Raw genomic sequence first — 12,186 nt, forward strand, 5'->3', positions numbered from 1 at the left:
AAAAAGTGGATATTAAAGGGGTTTTTTAAAAAATGCATTCTATAAAAAAGCTTAAAAAAATTATAACAAATGACTTAACTAAAAGAGAAGCTGCAGCTCCAGGGCTTAAAACAGCCAATCAGTGTTGCACTGAAATCAGTGGTAGGGGGGGTGGGGGGTCTCTGTATAGCCACGTGCCGGAGGTCCACTGTAATTGTGTACAGCCACTGGAATGGTGGACATAAACAGAAGCTATGGCAACAGCCAATCAGTGGCTGCTTTGGTGGCACATGACAATGAAGTGTTCCCGGTGGAAAAATATGAGTGAGCAGGACTGGGAATGATGTCATATTTCGTTACAAAAGTCTTCTGTCCCACCGGTTGGAACAGCACCCTTTAGTTGTTACGCAACATTCACTCAGGCCGGTTTCAGGTTCCGTTGTGTCGGAGGTATTTTTTTGGGTGTGTGAAGGTGTGAACATACTTACTTTTTTTCATTTTTCACATGGTTACCTTTCCATCAGGGCAAAGGGAGCGCCTGCCAGACCCTTTTCCATTTTACAGGGTCAGTTGTCCCCCCTTTCCTCTTTTGGTGCCCCTCTTTTGTGGGATACTCTACTTCTACAGCCCTAAAAAGCGCACAGCAATAAATCAAAATTGAATTCCCTAAAAAAATGAGTTCCTTCAACGCCATGGTTACGTTTATGACGCGATCGCGACATTGAAGGCGATAACACCGCACAATCGCTCTTATGGAAAGTTTGGGGAGCGGGGGGGGGTCGAGGCTGTCACCCTGTCCCTGAAGCTTCCTCTGGCAGGGTTGAGTCTGCATGATCTCTCCTGTAAGAGCGATCGAAAGCTTGCTGTTGCTGATCTTTTAGCACGGTGGGGGTATCTTTAGCCCATGATGTACCAGTTACATCACTGGTCCTCAAGGGACATTTTATCATGACGTACCTGGTACGTCATTGGTCACGGAGGAGTTATAAATCGCTCCTCTGCCTTTTGGCGAAGATTAAGTGTATTCCATGTGTGGGTGAGAAACACTTGGTCCTCTGGCAGCTTGAAGCCCAGGGTGCTTCAGAGCCCTCACGGTAGTCCACCCTGGATACAACTTCACTGTTTCAGCTTGGTGAGGAGTACCTGGGAACTCTCCAGGTTTTGCCTGGAGACTCCGAGGGAAGCACCACTTCTCCGGGTCACCACGGAGAAACTCTGGGTCTGCGGAAGCAGCCTTGTGGCCTATTCCCACTCCGCCATTCCCTATTCCCTGTGGTGCATACCATGGAGCCACTCCATGAACTAAAGCAGATCAGTGGAGAAAGAGAAGCTTTTCCCGCACGAAGAAAGAAGAACAAGAAGAGGCAAGAGAAGAACGTGAGCTGCAGAAAAGGAGACAGGGAAGCGGTCGGCAGAGAAGGTGGGGAGACATAGAGAGAGAGATCTTCAACTGGGACCCCCAGGGGCCAGCCTGAACCTTTGTGTGTTTTAGGGACTGGGGCCTCATGGCCATTTCCCAGTGAACGGAGCCTGGAGCCCCTTTCTGGACTGTGGGGCCTAGTGGCCCCACTGCGAGCGGGGGTAAAAAGTGCATGCGGCAGGAGGGCCCTGTCTTTCCAAGACCCCCAACATTTCTAATGGTGGGCCCGTCCAAGACCACAAATTCTGGGACATTTCTAGAACACCTGCATGAACTCAGGTGCAAAAGAAGGGTTATTTTCGGCTATAAATCTAGAGCCAAAACAAGACCGAGCGAACTGTGCTCTAAAACCGCCCGGCACTGTGCAATTTTATGCCAAAGGCAACTCTGTATTCGACACGGCTGGAAAATTCCAGTTATGCGGCGCCCTGCCCAGCCTTCGGGGAGGGATAAGCACAATGCTGTTCAAAAATTAATTCCGCTATCTGTTGATATCCTAATTATGACATCTGTGCAGATCCCGTCGCCTGTTAAACCGATGACCAATGACAACACAAGGAGGGGCATTTACCCCCGGCATATAAACGCGCCGCTGCTGTCGGCTCTGCAAATTCTCTGTTCCTGGTCGGGTGACATTTTTTTTTTACAATTCGTGGTTTTTTAAAGCGGATTTAAGGAAGAAAACAGAAAAAAAACCAAAAAAAGCTGCGACGATGTCTTTTTTAAAGAAAGGACTTGATGTAAACACAGATGATTTAGGTAAGAGATGATGGGATTGGTTAATATTCATTGGATTTAGTGACTTTCGATGATTTTTGACTAATTTGTAATTTTCACGGGAACACTTAATTGTCAGGTGGCGCCCAGGCAGGCTCTGATAGGGTGTTGCCGTAGACGCCTCGTAAACGTTTTTTTTGTGCTCTTTTTGTAAGGAAAGCTGATATAGCTGTGTCCAGCGGGGTCTTCAGTAGGGGTTGATGACGTACCTGGGATCTGACCCTGAGCCTCTTGAAATATTAACCCTTCAATAGCACATGGTACATTCCCTTTGTACAGCGCTACGGAAGAAGATGGCGCTATATATAAAACAATAAATAATAATTCAAATGTAGCGGCTCAAGAAATGCGATACCCAAATGGCTCTAACAGCGGCCCTCATGGAAACCTTGACTTATCATTAGTGAAGGATACACTTAATTGAGACACCTGCGTTCAAGCAGGGATATCAACTATAACGTACTGGGGCAAAAGCACCTGTTGGGAGTCTTAGATATGATCACAACGGGGGAGAATAGGATGGAGTCAGATCCAGACTGTGTGACCCTGAGAATCTGCCTCGTCACCCCCAGATTGGGGAAAAAACCCTGAGAGTTGAGGTATGGCATTGGTGGATAGGCGGAACAGCCTCCCAGTAGAAATGGTAGAAGTTAACACAGTGAGGGAATTCGACGGCTCCTGAATCTAAGACAAGACCAAGAACTGATTAAGGTCTGAGTCTTTACAGCAGGAAAAACAGGGGCCGATGGGGGCCGCATGGGGCCGATCTGCTCTCTGTGCTCTCTGGTAACACGGTAAAGAAAGGCACCATTTCTTGCACCATGATGCTGTTTCTAATGCTGTCTGAGTTGGTTACGTTGACGTTTGGCATGGATAGCTGATCCAGAAGCAGGAGAGCTGGAACCGGTTTGAACCAGTACCGGACTGGCATGGTAAAATCAGCCGTGGCATTTTTGGGGTTAAGTTAAGGGGTTGTAGAAGAGGCAGCTCGAAAAGGCGCAGACCCCGCATGTAACTTATTTGGCACGGATCTTTCCTTTCGGCACCGAGCCGGCACTTTAAGACCAGCAGCTGCTAAATTATATAAAAGTTTGGGGTCGCTGAGCTGTTTTCGTTGAAAACGAGGACATTTCTGGCTGTAACATAATTGTGGGACTTTAGAATATCATAATGTGGGACTTTAAAACATAAAAACACTCTCATTCACGCTCTCACACTCTCATTCACGCTCTCACACTCTCATTCATGCTCTCACACTCTCATTCACGCTCTCACACTCTCATTCACGCTCTCACACTTACTCTCCCTTACACTTTCATTCGCTCTCTTCTTCTTTCGTCTTCTCTGACCAAGCCTTGTAGAGGGGTAAGGAGACAGGGACACGGAAGGGGGTAGACAAAGGATATTTCTGGAAGACTTGAAACCTCTGTGTGCCCCCCCCCTGATGAATGGCACCCAGGGGCGGTACGCTACTGTTGAGCAGCACCATTGAGCAGCAACCCTGCATATAATCAAATATTCATGCATACATGTTAAGTGTATTGTTTTGCATACATTGTATTGGTAGACATTGTTCTATCTTTAATTGACTTGACACCATTTTATTGGTCCAAAAGCTTTCTGGACCTCAGAGGTCTCTTCTACAGATGGGATCTTCATCTGTAGAAGAGACTGCTGAGCTCTCAGAAGCTTATGTAACGTTACTACGTTATAGTTTCTGCGGAACTATATGGCCCAATAGAGCGATCTGCCCCCACCCTGGTTAGGCGGCTCAGGGGCTTCTGCCCCCCCAGAATACTTCATTGCGTGTTGTTAGAAAGCAGGAGAACGCTGAACTTATACTCCTCTGTTATCGTTCCAGTTAAGCAAGGAAAAGATGCCGTGCAGGATGCCACCAATCAGTGCATCGAAGAAGGACAGAAAGTCGCCCAGGAAGGTAAGTTCTATGCCCACACATATGAAGGATACTGCCTAGCGACTACCTTCCAATGATATTAAAACGGGAGTGTAATAATTGTTATAGAATATTATCTAGTGATAATAGAATTCATGTCTTTAAAGGTGCTGTCCCACTTACTAAACAATGATTGCACCCTCTAGGACGTTAAGTATACAAATCGTTCCATGTTATTCTTTCCTCTGGAAATGTAAATCTCATTAAAGAAGCAGAAATCTTTTAAGAAGCTTTTGATTGTATGGCAACGGCCTATCAGTGCCTGCTTTGGTGTCGCGTGACATTTAAGCGGTCCCGGCAACAATCACGGAGGAGCCAAAATTTAACATGATGAAATCATTATTTTTTGGGGAAGGGTTTGGGGATTCAACAATACTGGGAATAGTGTTTCTAATGAATGAATGAATAATTAATAACGAATAAGAGTTAAATTCAGCAGAGTAGGTGGAAGAGCACCTTTAATTTAGAAAAAAAGAGAGAAAATAACACATTTTGTTTGGTATTACAACGTTCCATAATGCCCCATGGCTAAAGGCTGCTAGCTTTATTTCGACCAACGTGACTACCACACACGTCCAGCAGAGGGAGCTGTTCTCTCAACGACACATTCACACACTGTTACATTGTATCTGTCTGCTGAGAGAGGGGAGGGTGCCTGCTCCCTGGAACCCCCCCTGTGAAAGTTCACACACTGTTACATTGTATCTTCCTGCTGAGAGAGGGGAGGGTGCTTGCTTCCTGTAGCCCCCCCCCGTGAAAGTTCACACACTGTTACATTGTCTCTGTCTGCTGAGTGAGGGTGCCTGCTCCTTGGAACCCCCCCCCCGTGAAAGTTCGTACACTGTTACATTGTATCTGTTAGTGAGGAGCCATCTATGTCCGCAGAAGCCGTCGGTGGGGAGACCAGCCAGAAAAGTGGCGGATTCTGCCCTAGGTCAACTAGACCTAAGGTGGCAGGTCCAGGGGCCAGTCATCAAACTGGGCGATCAGGCTGCCTGTAGCCCAACTCCTCCATGGCTCTAACCGGCTCATTAATACTATGGAGGACTGCGCCAACTCAGCACAGTTGGTTACTTTGAAAAGCCCCACAAGTCCTTAAAGGGGCAGAACACCTGGATATGATGTCATATCCTGGAACTCAGAAGACGCATGGTGGCATGGAGTGGCAGCTTTAACGTTCCCCTGGGTCACTGAGGCAGAACACAGCATTCTCCACTTCAAAAAGAGCACTCTATAGAGAGCCGGTCCTGGGTGTCCAACCGGCAACCATCAAATATCGACCACTTGGCCGTCCTTGGGCATCAACGTAGTTATAAATCCACTACACATTTATAATTACTATTTGACATTGTGTGGAACATTAGTGGGTCTGGCATTCTCTTAAGGCCCGTCTGATTCCTCATATGTGGGAGTAAATGGCCAGATATAGGAAACCTCGATCTTCTAATGTCTTCTGGAGGGTTCGGGAGAGTCCTGATAGCAGCCTTGCGAGGTTTGCACATATCGTCCACAACTGACCCCAAGAAATGTTAAGAAATCATTAGAACTCTACATGTATATAATCCTAAACCAACTTGTTCTTGTCCATTTCAGCGGTTGATAAGGGATGCCAAGCTGCGAAGGAAGCGGGAGAGAAGGCAGTAGGACAAGTCAAAGGTGGCTTCAAGAAGAAGTGAAGACATATACTCTGCAGATTACATTGTTTGGGATTTTTACCTCTATAATGTATTTAAAAAAAGCCAATTTATCTCCTCACCTGGGGTAAAAAAATAAAATAAGACCCCTCCCCCCATTATCTAAAGGTGGCTTATATTAAACAATTATTCAAACAACAAATATCTCCTTGGCTTTGTTTTTCATTGGGTTTTTATTGGACTAAAAGAAATTCTCATGCAAATATCCTAATAGGTCCACCAACACAATGATCTCAGCATGAGTTTGTTACGAATAATGAGGGGTCATGCCCAGCAAGTTCCTCCAGCTGGCCCTTCAACTGTATATTTTAATAATTATCTCCAGGAGTGACCTGGAGTCTTCGAGTTAGGCGTTGCTTCCCCAGGATAGAAAATAATACAGACCTCCTTGTCTGTTGTTCTAATGTGACTTACCTGTACGTCACCAAAACTTGTGGCAAGAAGCCAATTAGGACGTACAGGTAAGTCCTGACTTTGTTGCTGCGGCGGGGACATCTCTACGGAGCCCTGCTTGCTGATCACATTGGGATCAGCACAAACAGATCAGGGGGAGGAGAGGAAGAAAAAATAATTTCCACTCTTTCCAAAAAAATTGAAAAAATTAACGGAAAAAAATGAAATGTCGATTGATATGACTGCAATCAGAAGATGTTGCCGAACATAAATTGGGTCATTGTTCAGCTGTGACATCTGTAGTGTATAAGGAAATTTAGGCAAGATTGCCAAAATATGATTTTTATTTTAGTATATTATCACTATTTTTTTTTTATCTATTATCACTAATAATTTTATGTTTTATTTATTTCTATTATTATGTTTTTGTAAAAAATTGCGCGGGTTCATCAAATATGGAAAAGAGGAATCATGCTTTAACAACATTTTGGTCCTTTTGTTATGACCCCCCTGGGGACTGAAGGGGTTAATACTCAGTTTATATAAATTAACAAAAATTAATAAATGACCAAATAAAGCATTTGCCTGACACAGAGGTTGCATCCCTGCTGCAGCAGCCCTCCTCCTCCTCCTCCTCCACGGTTCAGCTGTTCTTGCCACTGATTGAAATCAATGGGCGCACTTTTCGACACATGCACACGCGGGTCTGGATAGACCCCCCTCCTACAGCTAAAACAGTAGCTTTTTTTTTACAGTTTTCGGTTACTTAGCTGTTTTCATGAGAAACGAGGAAATTTCTGGCTGTAACATAATTGCAAAAGGGTTTCTAACCATCAATTAGCCTTTTACACTTCAACTTGGATCAGCGAACACAACGTGCCATTGGAACACAGGAGTGATGGGAGTGATAAAGGGCCACTGGAACACAGGAGTGATGGGAGTGATAAAGGGCCATTGGAACACAGGAGTGATGGGAGTGATAAAGGGCCATTGGAACACAGGAGTGATGGGAGTGATAAAGGGCCATTGGAACCCAGGAGTGATGGGAGTGATAAAGGGCCATTGGAACACAGGAGTGATGGGAGTGATAAAGGGCCATTGGAACACAGGAGTGATGGGAGTGATAAAGGGCCATTGGAACACAGGAGTGATGGGAGTGATAAAGGGCCATTGGGACACAGGAGTGATGGGAGTGATAAAGGGCCATTGGGACACAGGAGTGATGGGAGTGATAAAGGGCCATTGGGACACAGGAGTGATGGGAATGATAAAGGGCCTCTGTACGCCTATGGAGATATTTAATTAAAAATCAGCTGTTTTTGGTTACAATAGTGTGTGTGCGTGTATGTGTGTGCGTGTATCTGTGTATGTGTGTGTGTGCGTGTGTGTGCATGTGTGTGCGTGTATGCGTGTGTGCGTGAATACAGATATCTATGGATATGCAATTTACCGTATGGCATATAATTATGACACAGATGGTGACTCCGGGTGCAGATAGATTGCGCTGTATGGGTGATTGTTAATGACAGGTTTCACGATCCGAAAACAGGCAGCCGCCGCTCTCACCTGCACCAACAGGCCCGGCGTTTATACAACATGCAGATTGTGTAACAGAAAAATTACAGGTGCCAAGTAATAAGAAAATTATTATATAGACTAGAATAGCTGCCCTGACTCAGCTCATGATTATCGGGTGGCTTTGGCCCCGTGGAATTACCCATTGCATTGGAGAATCCCATGAGCGCTCTGGTATTATAGCAGTAAAGGTGCTGCTCCACCTGAACATTGTTAGCGCTCTTAAATGCCCAGACTTTTCCCGAATTAAAAATCCTCTTAATCGCGCAAAATGTTGCTGTATTCATAATTTGTGCCGGGAACGCTTAATTGTCATGTGACGCTGACGGAGGTACCTATAATGATACCGTATTTGCTTGAATAGAAGACAAGGTTTTTTCCAGAGCAAATACTCCGAAAAATATCCCTCGTCTTATATTCGAGGTCGTTTTATAATCCGAACTCAAATAGAGGTCTGACTATAAGACTAAGATCCAGATCCCCCGCAGCGCTGCAGGGGACCCGGATCCTCCTCTCTGGCAGCCGGTCAATGTCTGTGCGATGCACGCAGAGATCCTCCACTGCTGCCTGGCACTTCTTCTGGGGCTTCTATGACGAAGCGCCGGCGTCACATGACCTTCCGATACTCAGTCACAGAAGCCCCAGCGGAAGTGCCGGGCAGAAGCTGAGGTTGTATAAGGTGGGGTATAAGGCATATTTGGGGGAGAGTGGCACTTAGGAGATATAAGGCATATCTGGGGGGCAGAGTAGCAAGCCGTGGGGCAGCTGTGCATAACTGGGGGCAGGCTGGCAAATAAAAGGAATATACAGTGCTGGGGGTTATATTACTGTATACAGCGCTGGGGGGTTATTATACAGCACTGGGGGTTATATTACTGTATACAGCGCTGGGGGTTATATTACTGTATACAGCGCTGGGGGTTATATTACTGTATACAGCACTGGGGGGTATATTACTGTATACAGCACTGGGGGTTATATTACTGTATACAGCGCTGGGGGGATTATATTACTGTATACAGTGCTGGGGGGTTATATTACTGTATACAGCGCTGGGGGTTATATTACTGTATACAGCGCTGGGGGTTATATTACTGTATACAGCGCTGGGGGTTATATTACTGTATACAGCGCTGGGGGTTATATTACTGTATACAGCGCTGGGGGTTATATTACTGTATACAGCGCTGAGGGTTATATTACTGTATACAGCGCTGGGGGTTATATTATTGTATACAGTGCTGGGGGTTATATTACTGTATACAGCGCTGGGGGTTATATTACTGTATACAGCACTGGGGGGTATATTACTGTATACAGCACTGGGGGTTATATTACTGTATACAGCGCTGGGGGTTATATTACTGTATACAGCGCTGGGGGTTATATTACTGTATACAGCGCTGGGGGGTATATTACTGTATACAGCGCTGGGGGTTATATTACTGTATACAGCGCTGGGGGTTATATTACTGTATACAGCACTGGGGGGTTATATTACTGTATACAGCGCTGGGGGTTATATTACTGTATACAGCGCTGGGGGTTATATTACTGTATACAGCACTGGGGGGTTATATTACTGTATACAGCGCTGGGGGTTATATTACTGTATACAGCGCTGGGGGTTATTACTGTATACAGCGCTGGGGGTTATATTACTGTATACAGCGCTGGGGGTTATATTACTGTATACAGCGCTGGGGGGTATATTACTGTATACAGCGCTGGGGTTATATTACTGTATACAGCGCTGGGGTTATATTACTGTATACAGCACTGGGGGGTTATATTACTGTATACAGCGCTGGGGGTTATATTACTGTATACAGCGCTGGGGGGTTATATTACTGTATACAGCGCTGGGGGTTATATTACTGTATACAGCGCTGGGGATTATATTACTGTATACAGCGCTGGGGGGTTATATTACTGTATACAGCACCGGGGGGGGTTATATTACTGTATACAGCGCTGGGGGGTTATTACTGTATACAGCGCTGGAGGTTATATTACTGTATACAGCGCTGGGGGTTATATTACTGTATACAGCGCTGGGGGGTTATATTACTGTATACAGCGCTGGGGGTTATATTACTGTATACAGCGCTGGGGGTTATATTACTGTATACAGCGCTGGGGGTTATATTACTGTATACAGCGCTGGGGGTTATATTACTGTATACAGCGCTGGGGGGTTATATTACTGTATACAGCGCTGGGGGGTTATATTACTGTATACAGTGCTGGGGGGTTATATTACTGTATACAGCGCTGGGGGTTATATTACTGTATACAGCGCTGGGGGTTATATTATTGTATACAGTGCTGGGGGTTATATTACTGTATACAGTGCTGGGGGTTATATTACTGTATACAGCGCTGGGGGTTATATTACTGTATACAGCGCTGAGGGTTATATTACTGTATACAGCGCTGGGGGTTATATTACTGTATACAGCGCTGGGGGTTATATTACTGTATACAGCGCTGGGGGTTATATTACTGTATACAGCACTGGGGGGTATATTACTGTATACAGCGCTGGGGTTATATTACTGTATACAGCGCTGGGGTTATATTACTGTATACAGCGCTGGGGGTTATATTACTGTATACAGCGCTGGGGGTTATATTACTGTATACAGCGCTGGGGGTTATATTACTGTATACAGCGCTGGGGGTTATATTACTGTATACAGCGCTGGGGTTATATTACTGTATACAGCGCTGGGGTTATATTACTGTATACAGCACTGGGGGGTTATATTACTGTATACAGCGCTGGGGGTTATATTACTGTATACAGCGCTGGGGGGTTATATTACTGTATACAGCGCTGGGGGTTATATTACTGTATACAGCGCTGGGGGTTATATTACTGTATACAGCGCTGGGGGTTATATTACTGTATACAGCGCTGGGGGTTATATTACTGTATACAGCGCTGGGGGGTTATATTACTGTATACAGCGCTGGGGGGTTATATTACTGTATACAGCGCTGGGGGGGTTATTACTGTATACAGTGCTGGGGGGTTATATTACTGTATACAGCGCTGAGAGTTATATTACTGTATACAGCGCTGGGGGGTTATATTACTGTATACAGCGTTGGGGGTTATTACTGTATACAGCGCTGGGGGTTATATTACTGTATACAGCGCTGGGGGGTTATATTACTGTATACAGTGCTGGGGGGTTATATTACTGTATGCAGCGCTGGGGGTTATATTACTGTATACAGCGCTGGGGGGTTATATTACTGTATACAGCGCTGGGGTTATATTACTGTATACAGTGCTGGGGGTTATATTACTGTATACAGCGCTGGGGGGTTATATTACTATATACAGCGCTGGGGGTTATATTACTGTATACAGCGCTGGGGGTTATATTACTGTATACAGCGCTGGGGGTTATATTACTGTATACAGCGCTGGGGGTTATATTACTGTATACAGCGCTGGGGTTATATTACTGTATACAGCGCTGGGGGGTTATATTACTGTATACAGCACTGGGGGTTATATTACTGTATACAGCGCTGGGGGGTTATATTACTGTATACAGCACTGGGGGTTATATTACTGTATACAGCGCTGGGGGTTATATTACTGTATACAGCGCTGGGGGGTTATATTACTGTATACAGCGCTGGGGGTTATATTACTGTATACAGCGCTGGGGGGTTATATTACTGTTTACAGCGCTGGGGGTTATATTACTGTATACAGCACTGGGGGATATATTACCGTATACAGTGCTGGGGTTTTTGCACAAGAGTCATACTACTTGGGGGGTTGGTGTTTTGATCCTTTTAAAAAGTTATTTAATCCAATCCCATAAAGTATAAAAGAGACGCGGCCCTTTTTACAGCACACGAGCTCCGCAGCCGGGAGGCAGGCGAAGAACAAAATAATGATCGTTAGACAGCCCTTCCCTTACTCCACCCTGACATCAGCATTTCGCAATATGCTATTAGAGACAGACGGCGCATGCGTATATTTTCCAGAGATTGTAGCAGAGTTCCGACAGAAAGACAGTCACTGGAACCAAATGAGAAATTCTCCTTACACATATCGAGCATTCTTATTCTGTGCAGCTTTCTGCCTCCTGCTCTTGCTAATCAGGGCCGATCTGGTCCAAAGCATTTTAAAGGAACACTCTGGCCCTAGTGTCCCGTAAACTGCATACTGGGAGCCCGTTTTGTCTTTTGATTGGCCGCTGGTACTCATTGATGGCTGGCTAAATTTCATGTGCAGGAAGCATACTTAAGTATGCTTCCTGTTTTCAGTAGTGATAGCAGGGGGGAGGAGTTAAATGACATAATCCCATTTCTGACTCCAGTATTTAAAAAAAACATGAAATAAACGGATCGGCGTATTATAAAAA

The 12,186-nt window shown here is 45.3% G+C and overlaps 1 long non-coding RNA gene across 1 annotated transcript; it reads left to right on the plus strand.

Moving 5' to 3' along the window:
- The first annotated feature begins 1,971 nt into the window (after positions 1–1,971).
- LOC128468386 (uncharacterized) lies at positions 1,972–5,966 on the plus strand. The gene is made up of 3 exons (XR_008345826.1): positions 1,972–2,158; positions 4,038–4,112; positions 5,724–5,966. It is a non-coding gene; the product is annotated as an uncharacterized LOC128468386 (long non-coding RNA).
- The last annotated feature ends 6,220 nt before the right edge of the window (positions 5,967–12,186 follow it).

The sequence above is a fragment of the Spea bombifrons genome, chromosome 11 (assembly GCF_027358695.1).
Source record: "Spea bombifrons isolate aSpeBom1 chromosome 11, aSpeBom1.2.pri, whole genome shotgun sequence".
Lineage (NCBI taxonomy): Eukaryota > Metazoa > Chordata > Amphibia > Anura > Pelobatidae > Spea > Spea bombifrons.